This window comes from Typopeltis vanoorti, chromosome 15 (assembly GCF_054136105.1).
Source record: "Typopeltis vanoorti isolate ZY-2024b chromosome 15, IOZ_Tvanoo_1.0, whole genome shotgun sequence".
NCBI classification, from domain to species: Eukaryota; Metazoa; Arthropoda; class Arachnida; order Uropygi; family Thelyphonidae; genus Typopeltis; species Typopeltis vanoorti.
The window spans coordinates 37,981,946-37,996,040 of NC_143563.1; the positions used below are offsets into that span (position 1 = coordinate 37,981,946).

Consider the following 14,095-nt stretch of genomic DNA (forward strand, 5'->3'; position numbering starts at 1 on the left):
TATATATATATATATATATATATATATATATATATATATATATATATATATATATATATATATATATATACCGAAAAACTATCGGCAAATCCAAGTGTAAATGACCACTTGGTAGTAAAACACCAAGGCAACTCGAAACAAAGGTGGAGCAAGCTCCCTCACTACCCTTGATATTTTCTCATAATGTTAAAACACAGCCCCTAGGGGATGTAATACTGTAATTACATTATGAGGGAGAGGTCACTACCCAGACCCGTTTCAACCTTTTTTGAGGTCTCATCAGTGAGTAGGTAGACCTGGAAAATAACAAGGTTTAAGTGAAAAGAACTTACATACCTTTACTATACGAATGCCATAAAGGTGTGTTTGTATATTATGACATAAATTGAAAGCCAAACTTATAGATTCGTAGTTCTCGATCTTAGAGTTTTGCTTACTGACAGTTGAACAACAGGGATTTGCATCCCCTTAATTATTAAACGTTTTATACAGTAAACAATTGAGGTACATGCGCGCTAAAAGGTATTTCCCCTAATATAAATTCGCTACTTATAAATACATGCGGGATACAGGCAAACACAAATTTAACACGAAGATAAAATTTGATTTTTAAGTCGCGCGGTGAAAAACATGAAAAGATAAAGGGTTACTACAATTTGTAGACTGTGTTTTTATCGGAACCGTGTTGTATAAGTACCGCGTTCAACAAGGGTTACTACAATTTTAGACCGCGTGATATCGAAACCTCGTTGTATAAGCATTATACGCGTTATACGAGGGTTACCTGTATTTAGAAATTTATGTACATTTAATCATGCAAATACAACATTTATTTTACAAATGGTATTCTATCTTTTTCACTTTAGCTACTTGAATACAAATTCTACCCTACAGTTCTTCTTTATGAACTGGTCAATAACATCGTCATAAGAAGTTGGTTGTAACTTAATTTTCCCAAGAAACACGCCCACTTGTAAGGGCTGGCTGAAGCTCACTGACTAGAGCTACTTTGACTGCGTATGGCCCTTGTTTAAGCAACAGGGTGAGATGACGTAGAGGGAGCGGAAATGGCTATGCGCGCGTATGAAATCACAGTGCTGAAGCGAGGACCTGGCTGCTCCCACAACCGAGCAAGCCAAGGTAGTTTGACTAGCGCGGCCTTCGATACACAACGCAAAGCTCAATTATTGCCGCGCAAGCTTAAAACGTCTTCTGTCTACAAAAATAAAAGAATAAATGGAATGCTTATAAATGCATGCATTTATTAACAATAATAAATATTTCGTCTTAAGTATAATAAGACATCATCAGTACAGTTATTAAACAATAGGAATTACATTAAAAAACTGTACTGATGATACTTAAGAAGAAATATTTACATATTATTAAAAAGTTAATTACTGTGGCATATGTGTGAATTTATAAGTTATTCTAAACAAAGTCTTTTTTTTTTTTTTTCAACTTTAAGAAAACAAGGAATATGAGTCATATATAGTAACAAAATATATTATAGTAACAATAAATATATGTTATAGGCCATTATAGTAAAAAAATAATGTATTAAATCATATTTTCAAAAAAAATCATTTTTTTAATGTTTTTTTTTATTGTTCTTTCTATTCTTTATTATTTATTGATTTCTTCGTGGAACGGTTCTTGCACAAAAGAAATGGTTTTAGAACAACGATACAGTACCACTAATCACTTTATTGAACTGCTGTGGAGTTGTTGATGCACACACTATTTGAAAAGAAGTTAACACACATTCCCATGGGCAAGGTGCATCTTGCCATGTAACGAGTCGCGTGTTCAAGACTGCATTTATACTTTTGGAGATCCTAGGCACAAACATCATATGAGGCCTCAAAAAAACAAGTCTATTTCAGTTAATCAAATTCATACGCATTTTTTAAAAAAAATTTATTGAAAAAAGTCGACATTTCCATAATAACTAATTTTAATAAGATAAAAATAACACAACATTGGTATACATATATTTGCATTTAAAAAAGTATAAAAATAAATCAGTTCGAATTTAAATTAAAAATAAAATTAATAATTTTTTTTTTTTTTCTGGCTTTGGTTTTAGCAAATATATCTATAATGTCATCATAATTAATCAAGTCCATTACATCTGATTCAATGCATAATTACGACAGGTCACTTGTTTTATTTTATTGCAAGTTGCTTCTTAAATAATGTTTTATTCGTTTCAACACTGAAAATGAGCGTTCAGCACTTGTATTTGAAATAGGCATCGTCAAAAATATTTTTAAAATTGTTTCTACGTTCGGAAAAGTGGATTTTAATCCATCGTTTATAAATTTGTACATATTTTTAATTGCAGAATTTTTTTTCCCCTTTATCATTATTAAAAATTGCTTAACTTCATCAATGAATTTTTCTGAGTCAATATCAGTCCCATAAGTTTGTAAAATTTTGTTAATACTAGTCTTGTACTTGTCTTGATGTATATCTTTCTTCAAAAAAGTCAAACATATCTAATATGTCTAAATAGCTTTTTGCTGTTTCATTAATTTCCTAAAATAAAATCAGCTAAAGACTAAAGAATTATTAGCTAACAACAAATTCATATCGGGATCTTGTAGAGATTTACTAGTATTTGTTGTAAAATTTTGTCCCACACAACTGTTTCTAGAAAATTGCTGTTTCTAGTCTGTCAAAATGTTCAGCAAGTGATGAGTTTTTTAATTTAGAAATAAGTTTTTCATGAGAAAAAAACGGATAGTTCAAGTGATGTCTCTTTAATTTGTTCATATCTACGTTTCAAAGCCAATATAGCGTCAGCTCTTGCGGACCAGCTCGTTTCATTTAGTCTTTTAACTCTTAAAGATTTTTTTTCTAAATGGTTAAGGAGTATACCAAATCTTCTTGTTGATGATGAAAAGTAATTATATTCATTTTGGATAAAACAAAAATATTGCACTGCTTCCGGACAAGATTCCACAGCATAGTTGCCAATTAAATTTAAGGAATGGCTATATAATGTGCAGAGGGACTATGATTTTTCAGTGCATTGAAGAGATTGGGATGATTTTGATGTGATCGGACGTGTTATTTTAGGCTGTATCTGATTGGATTTTATATAAGGTTTTTTCGGGAAACTTCCATTGCACTGGAGTTAACACAGTTTGAAACCTACTGTCTCCCCCTCTGAATGAAAAATGCACGAGGTCTGATGGCAGTGTAGGCCCCACCAGCTATGAGGACCAGTGGTGGATTTATGGTATTTTAGGGAGGTAGGTTTTCACTCTGTGGCCAAGTGAGTTCTTGACATTCCTTTTCCCATTTTATTAGGGTACTATAAAACTAAAAATTGCTGTTATTTCGCACGTTTTTCTATCGCTTGGTTTTTCTGGCAGTCTTTTGCAGCTGCGAGATTCTCTTTGCGGGTAGACCACTGACTGGGTCTATGGGACATCTACGCGAACTCAAGGACCCACGATCTTAACCATTGATTTTGCACCTCGTTTTCTCGGTATGAGTGGGATTGACGCTGATGACCTGGTAGAGTCACTGGACAGAGGACTAGCCATAAATATACTGGAAAAGATTCTCAAAAAATTTGAACTTAATTTGTACTCTGTGTCTGGGGATGACGACAATGCTCTAGCAGATGAACATTATCGTCGACTTATCTGAACCCTATTGAACATCTGTGGGATGAACTGGAGAGACGTCCGCCCCATAATAGTCCAGGACCTCATTACATGCGTAAAGGAAGAATGGTCCAAAATTTCTATCGATTGCTATCGTACTCTTGTGGAATCTGCACCACAAGATTGTTGCAGTCATCGCAGAGAAAGGTCCTGCATCTTATATTAAGGTCACGCTATGGCTGTTTGTTCTTCACGGTGTTCGTTAACTTCTTTCCATACAGTGTGTGTGTGTAAAAAGTTGTATAAAAAGTTGTTATTTTAAAAAAAATTCTTTACATTTAATTAAATTTGTTTTTCTTAAAAAAAACAACAACAACTGAAAAGTTCATTTTACTTTCACTAGCTGAAAAATAAACTCACTTCCCATTTAAGAATTGTAAGCGAAGAAATTTTGATTAAAAAATATCTTAGCTCGCCACATATTACAATCATTATCGACTTCGTATCCCTCCTATCTCTCTCTCTCTCTTTCGAACATTGTAAAACCACTAACAGCAATTGTCCAAGAAAGAAATACGAACAGCTTCGCCTTAATGTTTTCATAGAAAATATTACGTCTGCCAGTTATGTGTGCATAATATTTCGTTCTTTCCTCTCTGTTTATGACTGTCTTAATTGTTTAGTTATAGTTATTTAAGAATTTCCTGAAAAGACCGTACGTGTACACCTTCTTAACATTCATAACTTCGCCTTAGTGTTTTCATAGAAAATATTACGTCTGCCAGTTATGTGTGCATATATTCGGTTCTTTCCTCTCTGTTTATGACTGTCTTAATTGTTTAGTTACAGTTATTTAAGAATTTCCTGAAAAGACCGTACGTGTACACCTTCTTAACATTCATGACTAATGCACTTCAAAATATTTTTTTACATTCTTTATTATGTATGTCTTTCAAGTGTCATGTATATATAATATATTTGAATTTCCTTATAATCTTTTTTAATATTTGAAAACCATTGATATGTTGACTAAAGGGAAGCAGAGGGGGTGGGGGAAATACCAGGAAACCATATGTTACTGGGTCACTGGTGACATTTTTCAGTTGTCATTAAGATTATTAACAACGTCAAAAACTATAAGCGAGAGATTGGATTTGCACAACAAAAGAAGGAAAAATATAAGAAGTAAGAAAATAATTGCATACAAAATAAACAAATAAATAAATAAATAATGGTTAAAATAAAAAAAATAATAATAATTAAAATAAAATTAAATTAAGTTTGTTACGTAATCTCCTTTTTGTATCATTTGGTCTACATTTGTTTCTCGTGTGTATACGTGATTTTCTTTTGCCAAATTTTATCATGAAAGCGATCAGTTGACAAATATTAATCAAAATTCTGATTATCAAATTTCATTAAATTCGTTCAGCTAGAGCATGATTTATCATTATCGGTTTGAATCACTTTATCCTGCACAGGACAAAATAGAATATTTTTCATTTAATAAAAAATAACATTCTAAGCATAGTCTTCTTTTTTTCTTTTTTTTTTTTTTAACTTAAAAAAAACACAGAAGAATATGCGTCATATAAAGGGCCATTCTAGTAAAAAAAATAAATGTGTCAAATATATTTTCCAAAAAAAAAAAGTGCTTTTTACAGTTTTCTTTCTATTTTTATTATTTATTGACTTCATGGAATGATTGTTGCACAAAAGAAATGTTCCGTGAACAAGGATACAAGGAAACAGGTGGGAAAATCCCACCTTGTTCATAAATATATCAATCTCTTTGTTTAGTTCAAAATATTAATGGGCCTTGAAGCCAAAGAAATCTTGGCGAGTGGGAGTAATAAAACTTATAACTTATCTACAAAAAAGAAAAAAAAAAAAAGAACACAGATTGTTGTAATCATTGAGGACTTTATTTCCTCAGCCCTTGTTAAGATATACACTAGAATCCTGGAGCAATGATTAGGGAGATCAGAGCTGTGTGGAAATGACGTTTGCGTCCATAACGCTAGGAAATCCGAAGAAAGACTGCTCTAAGTTCGATTCTAGTCAACGAAAAGAGCCTTTTTTATACGCCTTTCTTCTACCGGCTCCCGACTTAGTCGAAGCTGAAAACTATACATTGTTATTGACCGGTTACAGTACCGGTTATTACTTTATGGAATTCCCGTCGACTTGTTGAAACATATCATTTAAAAAATGGAGTGAGTCTTGGGCGAGTGTAAGGAGGACGTTTTGAGAAAGCCGAGGATTGCTGTTGGCTAGAAGTGGTGATTTCTCTGCCATTGTTTTTAAATTCCCACAAGGTAGAGGTTACAAAATCTTTAGTATATCAATGTGTGCGTGTGTGTGTGTGTGTGTGTGTGTGTGTGTGTGTGTGTGTGTGGCAGATGGAGGCTATTTCCTTAAGCAAGCGGTGCGAGGTAAACTTTTCCAAAACGCAATATAGATTGAATGATTGGTTTTTGTTTTGGCTTGATTGAAGTGATTTGGTTCGGCAGGTCTGAAGCTGAAAACTATACATTGTTATTGACTAACTATACTCACAAAAGCATCAACAAAATGAAACAAAGATAAGAAAAAAATTAGCTCAATCGGTAATGATGACCTCAATTGAAAAGATCTGGTTGTAATCCCATCTAGGTGCAAAGAAGCTTTATAAGAGCATTTCCACTAGAAACGAGTTAGCTAGATTCGTTTGGAGTTGGCAGGGAGTTTATTCCTCGAAACGAATTTCTCATTCTGAAAAACAGGCAAAATGGTTAAAGGAACACACTCAATTAAGAGACATAATACATTGGCCTCACTTTTGGGTAAGGAAGGAAAATCCTACATTGTTCATAAATATATCAATCTCTTTGTTTAGATCAAAATGTTGATGGGTCTTGAAGCCAAAGAAATCTTGGGAAGTGGAAGTAATACAATTTATCAACAAAAAGAAAAAAGAACACAGATTGCTGTAATCATTGAGGACTTTATTTCCTCAGCCTTGGTTAAGATATACACTAGAATCCTGGAGCAATGATTAGGGAGATCAGAGCTGTGCGGAAATGACGTTTGCGTCCATAATGCTAGGAAATTCGAACAAAGACTGCTCTAAGTTCGATTCTAATCAACGAAGAGGCTTTTTTATACGCCTTTCTTCGACCGGCTCCCGACTTAGTCGATCTCGCAAGCATTTTTTTTTTGTCTCGGAAACTTGGGCTTTCCATCCTGTAAACTCAAGAAAATCGACCGCAGAATTCGCACTATTTCAGTCAATATAGTATTTGGATCAGGGACCACGAGATGGCAGTAGTTGCCTGCTGTACTCTTCTCACCGGAATGCAATTAAAGTCACAAGTAGTCTTGGGCAGCTATTCTGTGATTGGCTAAGGACAGAGGCTAGCAGCTCACTATACTTCAAAAGTTAGTTTGAGCTAAATGGCCTCGCCTACTCCCTTTAGGGATAACAGGCGTTAGAAAATTTATTTATTACATATTTATATGGAAGATCATCTATGAACTAGAAAGAAGTACCCAGGACTCTACCTTAGTTCAGGCAAATCAGTGCAAAAAAGAGGTATAATTTTTCAAAATACATTTTTTTTAATTTCTAGAAAACTGTTTATAAGGTCCCATGGAAATGAATATGGAAACTCTTAATCCCAAGAGATCTTTTGAAAGACAGAAACATTTTTGCAAGTATTGAAACTATGTTAGGATAACTAATCCGGGGTTTCAGGAATTTTTAACAAGAGATGTACATCAGGAACATGGGTTATTGATGAGTGATTGCTTAAACGCTGTAACTAAGATTCAAGAAATTTAAAGTAGGAAATTGAGAAATCAATCATGTACTGGAGAATCCTCATGGAGAATCAATCACGGGAGAATCCTTAACATCATTTGAAGGCTTAAGGATGAAGAGATGGAGAAAAGAGGTATTAGTAAAAGAAAGACCATGATAATATCAAGGAGAGTAAAGTGACATAATTTATTACTAAGATAAAGCGCCTAAAGGCTACAGTTCGGCGATGCAAAATTACATAAGCAAAGTGGATATTAGATCCAACATTATTTCAAAGTCGAATGTTGAAACTATGAAAGTTTTAAGGTAAGTTGACCAGAGAGCTTACGGGAATACACTCCCCGGCATTCACGAGTTGCCTTAGTGTAGACTATTTAGAAGACATAGGCGCCGCCAAAGTGTCTACGTATTCGCTTTTTATTAGTCCATTTTGATAAGGTTTCACTGACCGGACAGCTGTTTTGAACTGGTTAGTTCTCTTCAAGCAAGAAACTCTGGAGAAGATGCAAAGTTTCAAATCCTTGAAGATAATGATGACTCAGGATCGATGTCCGAATGCACGTTGAATGATACAGCAGCAGCTGGATAACTGTACCACGCATTAAATTGGTAATTTAAGAGTAAACGAGAAAAAATGTGAGAGGAATAAAGTAATTTTTTTTTTGTATTTTGCTCGATTTTTATTTGTAGTATAGGATTATTTGCTCCACTTATTGTTACTACAGAATTCAGTAGCGAGACGATATCCGTTAAATATCATAGTTAAATTCAAACTATGGAAATGTATCACGTAATAAAGGTCGTAAAAAAAGACAATAAGCAAGATTAGTTTAGGAAACAAGGTTGTGTGTAGGAAACAGTCAATGGGACTACTCCAAATAAAACATGATAAGACAGCTTAAAAAGAATCTACAAGCACAAGCAAAAAAAAAAAAAAAGTGCGACATGACCGAGCATTTCCTTATACTATAAGCTCAGCTATACCACACAAGATAGAAAACCAAAATGCGATTAGCCTATCAGGAAATCATTTACAGCTTTCAGCACATATAGACCTCATGTATAATTTATAGCAGCGCTCAATGTTGAAAATGTCTCTCTTTGGCCTTCATGTGCGCTTGAAGTTGAGGCCACATATCGGTGATGACACTCACAACATCCAACGGAAACGTTGTCACTGCTCGCTCCAAATCCACCTGCAAGTGGCGATGTTGTGTGTATGTGTGTGTGTGGGGGGGGGGGATGTATTGTTTTGCTGGCTACTCTCTCTCTCAAGCTCCGACCACAATTTGAAGTCCAAAGGATTTAGATCGGGACTTCCAATCAGATGGTGATATGTGTCCGAGCACATTCGTCTCCGACCACTGTTGTGTGTCCTCTCCCGCCTTGTGTGCAGGGGCTAAGTCCTGTTGAAAGGTTCGCGGTGTAGCGTGAAACAAGGTAGTGTTCAGAGACCGTACCACAGGTTCGAGCACTGTGTCTTGATACACTTTGGAGCTTTGATACCGTTTTGACCCCTTTCTCGCAGAAATGCACTTGGCTACCCCTGATACGTCAGTCCCCACCACATTATCACTGACGCAGAAGTATATTTGATGACCTCTCTCAATTCTGGGTGCTATGGCACATGCTGTGCGACCATATGGGGCATATACCCACTGTCGGTGCCAGGTTATTTTGCGCCCTAGGCAAACTTCACAAGTTGGATATTTTTTTAAATGAAATTTTAAATATAAAAAATAAAATTTATTTTCGCATGCTTTATTAATAATATACAAAGTAATATACAATATGTATAATATATGAAAATCAAATTTTAATTTTTCTTGCCTTTAATTTTGCAATCTTTTGAGTTTTGCACCCTAGGCGGTTGCCTAGTTTACCTAAATGGTAACGCCGGCCATGCGATAATTTCGGACCAAAATGATCGGGCCAATGCGATAACGCCGGCCCGATCATTTTGGCAGTCAAACGACTCTTCAGTGGTGAAAATGTCATTTGTGAAGAGGATAGCTCTGTGTCTTTTGTCTACACGCCGCCAGAGAAGTAAATTTGATCTTATCACTCTGTGGTGTTAGGTGTCGAGGTATCATCAGTTAGTACACGTGACATCGAAACGTTAATCTCTCGCAACATCGCCTTCTTCATTTTCATAGGATTACAGCGGAGGCATGCCTTCACAGTCCTCACAAGCTGTTGCGCTCTAACGCAGCGTGCTCAACTTTTTCTTTGAGTGTCAGATACATCTTTTGTATCGTTATAACCGTTAACAGTCCGATAACCAAACATCCTACTGATCTCGAGTGTTTTTAGCGTGTTGAAAATAACAGACTGCATTCCAACCTTGTGAAGTACTATTACGATTCTCATCATCTGACTACTGCATGTTAACCCCTACAGCTAGCAACTCTCTCTATTGATAAACACGCAAAAGTTGGCGGCGCACAGCGCCACTAACAGAAAACCGGGCTAGTGCAATTCTGTAGGTAGCGCGATTGTGTACGGAAGTTGTAACATTATTTATGGCAAGACTGTGCGATATTAACTGCAGTTCTACAATTAAGTAAATAACTTTAACACCTTTTAATCATTCAAGGAGTGTGTGTGTGTGAGGGGAGGACTCCTTTAGCCCTACATAACTTTTCAGGAAATTGTGTGCAAACGGTCTCCATCTTAAGTCATTACTCATAACTAAACTCAAAGCTATTAATGGTTTCCTAAGAAGCCGGAATGACGAATAACTGCCGTCATCCCGTGGTCCTAAGATAGGCTAACTTGGTAACCGGTTTTTTTAAAAAAAAGGCCTAGGAAAATTCTTCTAGATCTAGATAGCTACTCGAATCAGACCTGAAATAGCCATTCTTATCGTGTTCTAGCGTTATAGAAGCAAGTGCCCATCTCCACAGGGTTACATAGGTACGAGATGTATAGTTATAACAAAAAAATGTTTATTCCTAAGCTAATCCTACTTCAAAATGAACTTGTTTAATAATATTCTTAACTGTGGGCTCAGGGAAAGAGACGTGATTATTTATTTTTATTTTTATTATTTTCCTGACCTCCATGGAGTCACAAGACTCATCGTGGGACTTGCTTGACATTAGTTTCGAGTTTGAAAAATATTAAATCATCATGATCATCATGCATGTCAAGGGTTTAGGCCTAGCATGGCCTGTTCTGGCCTTAGAAGTCATCGTTGAATCGTTTAAGAGGACGTCCTGGTTTTCCTAATGGCTTGTACTTTAAGGCTTGTTTTGGTAATCTTTCTGTTTTCATTCTTTGAGCGTGTTCCATCCATTTATGTTTATATTTTTTAATTTTTTCTATTACTGGTTCTTGGTTTAATTCTTTCATAATTTCTTCATTTCTTTTGTGATCAAATAGGGTATACTTTGCAGTTTTTCTCATAAACTTCATTTCTGCTGTTGTTAATCTTTGTTTGTCTTTTTGTTTTATTGTCCAGATTTCGCTTCCATACATTAAGACTGGTAGGGCTAATGTATTGTATACTTTTAGTCTGGTCTGTTTTTGAACTAGGTTTGGTTTAAATATAGAGTTAATTACACCTGTTATTTTTAAACATTTTGCAATTTTTACGTTTATATCTTTTTCATTTTCATATGCGATCGTAATCCTAGGTAGTTAAATGAATTCACCTGTTCTAAGATCTTGTTATCTATTACTATTTTAGTTCTTGCTGGATCTTGTCCTTTAAAGGCCATAGTTTTTGATTTTTCTGTTGATATTATCATACCATAATCTTTGGATATCTCATTTAGATCTAAAATAGCTTTCTGTAGTTTATCTTCAGAATTTGTAATTATTATTTGGTCGTCGGCAAAGAGGAGAGTGTTTAAGTTTACTGTAGGAAAAAGTTTAATTCCTTGATGTAAATTTTTATTCCATTTTATTATTATTTCATTTAAGTAGATATTAAAAAGAGTTGCTGAGAGGGGACAAATATTAAATTAAAGGAAAGAATAATAGCTGTTTGATGTACAAAGATTATTTTGGTTTGGTTATTTTGTAACCTAGACATTTTCTTTTGCAGAATACGAAGATGTAAAACGTACAGACATAATAAGGAAACAATTTATTACAGTGACATTTGTGCAAATACATTTATCACATATTCTCTAAATTTTGAGATCTTATTTCTTCCTCTTTGGTTCTCCTACATTACAAGTACCAGGAAGCACGTAATCACAGGTTTCTCTTCCCCTTTTCTTTTTTTCAGCTCTGAAATGGTATTTTTTCTAGCTCATATCAGTATCGAACCTAGGCTAGGTATCGCTAGTGGGCCACTTTCCCAGCCATAGCAAAGTCAGTTTTTGATAAATTGAATATATGTTTAATATTTATACATACTGGTTATAAAAAAATAACAAACATTAATTCCCAATGTTTTACAATATACTATTCTTAAAGAAAGTTTTTAAATAATAATAATAATAATAATAATAATAATAATGATAATAAAAAAGTATAAAGCATTCTTCAATTTTACGGGACGCATAATTAACATTTTCTTCCAGGCAAAAAATTTGGAGCAGTGTACAGTATAATTACTTTTTCTTTTTTACACACACACACACACACATACACTGCCTATCATGTCCTTAGGTTTGCACTTTCTATTCGTTGACCCCTCTCTCTCTCTCTCGGGCAATGCATTCCTCATTGCCTAAATCACTTAATGGTCAAATATTGATTGCTAAAAGGCATAAACATGAAAACGATTGAAAGGAAAAAAAAATCATTAATTACATTTCATTAATGTCTGCATTACTTGGACAACTATTTAGCACACGATTTCAATTACACACATCAGTAACTATTACAAAAATATCATTGGAGTCTATATGTAAGCTAAGGAATAATGATGTTAGGTCTATCATTCCCCCCCCCCCCCTCCATTTATTTCTTTATATTCAGCCACTGATTTTTTTTTTTTTTTTTTTTTCCCAACATCTAGAGCTGACCCCACGCCAACAGTGGTCAATTCTCGGAACACAGAGCACCGCCCTCTATAACAAGCGATTTGCTCACTGGAACAAAATCCTGAATTGCATGAAAATGAGTGAGGAATATTGAAGGTGTTTAGGGGTTGTTTTAAGTTTTTCGAAATAATTTGGATTGCGTGTAATTTATTACATTGTGACTTAATTATTTCCTCATATGTTTACGTATTAACATTAACACATTGCATCTGTGGAACGATATAAATTATGTGATACATAACACTGGATATTTTTGTAATCAGAACGGGGAAACATCACATGCTTACTTTAAGCAGGACATTTAGCGTATGACACTAGCACATAGATAATTGAAAACCAACGTACTAATATATTATTCATTCTTAAGACGTTTTATCAAAGTGGAAGATACCTAGTTTCGAGAAAAGTTGCTATTGGCTGTTTTGTGATGACGATTACACTTCGTACTTCCGGGCTACGGTCACATTGGAACGTTTCACAGTAGATGAAATAGTGTGATTTCTTGATTGACTTGTGATATTTTATATTTTTTACAACTCTCTTAGAAGCTTAAAGGTAAGGATTTTTATGTCTTAAAGAAATGAGATGAAACATGTAATCGGCACCTTTTCGTTTTAGGAACTAAATGGAATAACCTCGATTTACATTTATTCATGTTTAGATTGCTACGGTTAGCGTGGCTGATAGCCGTGAATCATGCAGGAGTCGGTATATTCTATCAATTACAAACGTATACAGGAAAGTATGTGTGCATATATGTATATATACAAGATCTCACAAAACACTTTCCGAGTTATAATGATTAAGATTTTCTGTACAAAATTAAAAAAAAAAAAGACGATGATTGCATGTAAGGAATAGAAGAGAAATGCTGAGTGTGTAGTATCCGCAAGAGACATGTCACATGTTCTTGATGCCACAACAAACACTGAATAGCAGGCTGCAGAACAACCTGCTATATTTAAATAACCTCTGTAAAATCAGACTATCATACTATTACCTGAGTTAAATATAACCAGAGTTAGTATGTCGCTCACTTTAACAATTTCCGTTCAGAGGAAAGCAACTAAGAGGAAAACGATAATAGGATGCTTTAAGTACAACTTGTAATTTTTTTTTTTTTTTGAAATATCTTAAAAGCCAGCGCACAGGTCACTTCCTCACGGCGTCACTTATGGATTGGCCCGAAGTGCTTAAAGACCGGAACCTTTAATTAGACATTTCATTGCTTCAGGCGACAGTTCACCTTAAAGATGCAATGTCAGTTTTCCAACCCTGATCGTCTTTACCCAGTCAGCTAGTCTTGTAAATTTTCAATGGTATTTCCCAATTCAGTTTATTAATACTATGGGAAATTATCATGTATAGATTTCAGATTTTCATATGTTTTTACAGCAGCTAATAATATTTGAGAGTACTAAAAGAAATAAGTTAAAGTTAGAGGGTATATTTTATTTGTTTAATCTTTTATTATTTTTTTTATGTATATCCCATCCACAAAAGGTTATAAACCTTGATTACCTTGATGGACCTGTGTTTCACTCTGGATTTCTCCATGAGTGCAGGTCACAAAGCTATTTATAAAAGCTGGCTATAAACCAATACTTCATTACTCCAAATAGGCTAATGGCCCTATAATCAGGAAACCTTACTTTAAAAAAAAGTGGGGGGGG

General features: G+C 34.6%; 1 protein-coding gene across 3 annotated transcripts in view; it reads left to right on the top strand.

Moving 5' to 3' along the window:
* Hmgs (hydroxymethylglutaryl-CoA synthase) overlaps nucleotides 1-14,095 on the top strand; it is a 169,161-nt gene that overhangs the window by 2,064 nt on the left and 153,002 nt on the right. The window contains exon 1 of one of the 3 annotated variants that reach the window (XM_090404626.1): nucleotides 12,427-12,518. The exons of 1 other annotated variant lie outside the window; for it this stretch is intronic. The gene's annotated coding sequence lies outside the window, so the exon portion shown is untranslated. Of the gene's footprint in view, nucleotides 1-12,426; nucleotides 12,519-12,906; nucleotides 12,978-14,095 lie in introns of those variants that run through there. One more of the 3 variants, XM_090404625.1, reaches the window with a different exon arrangement.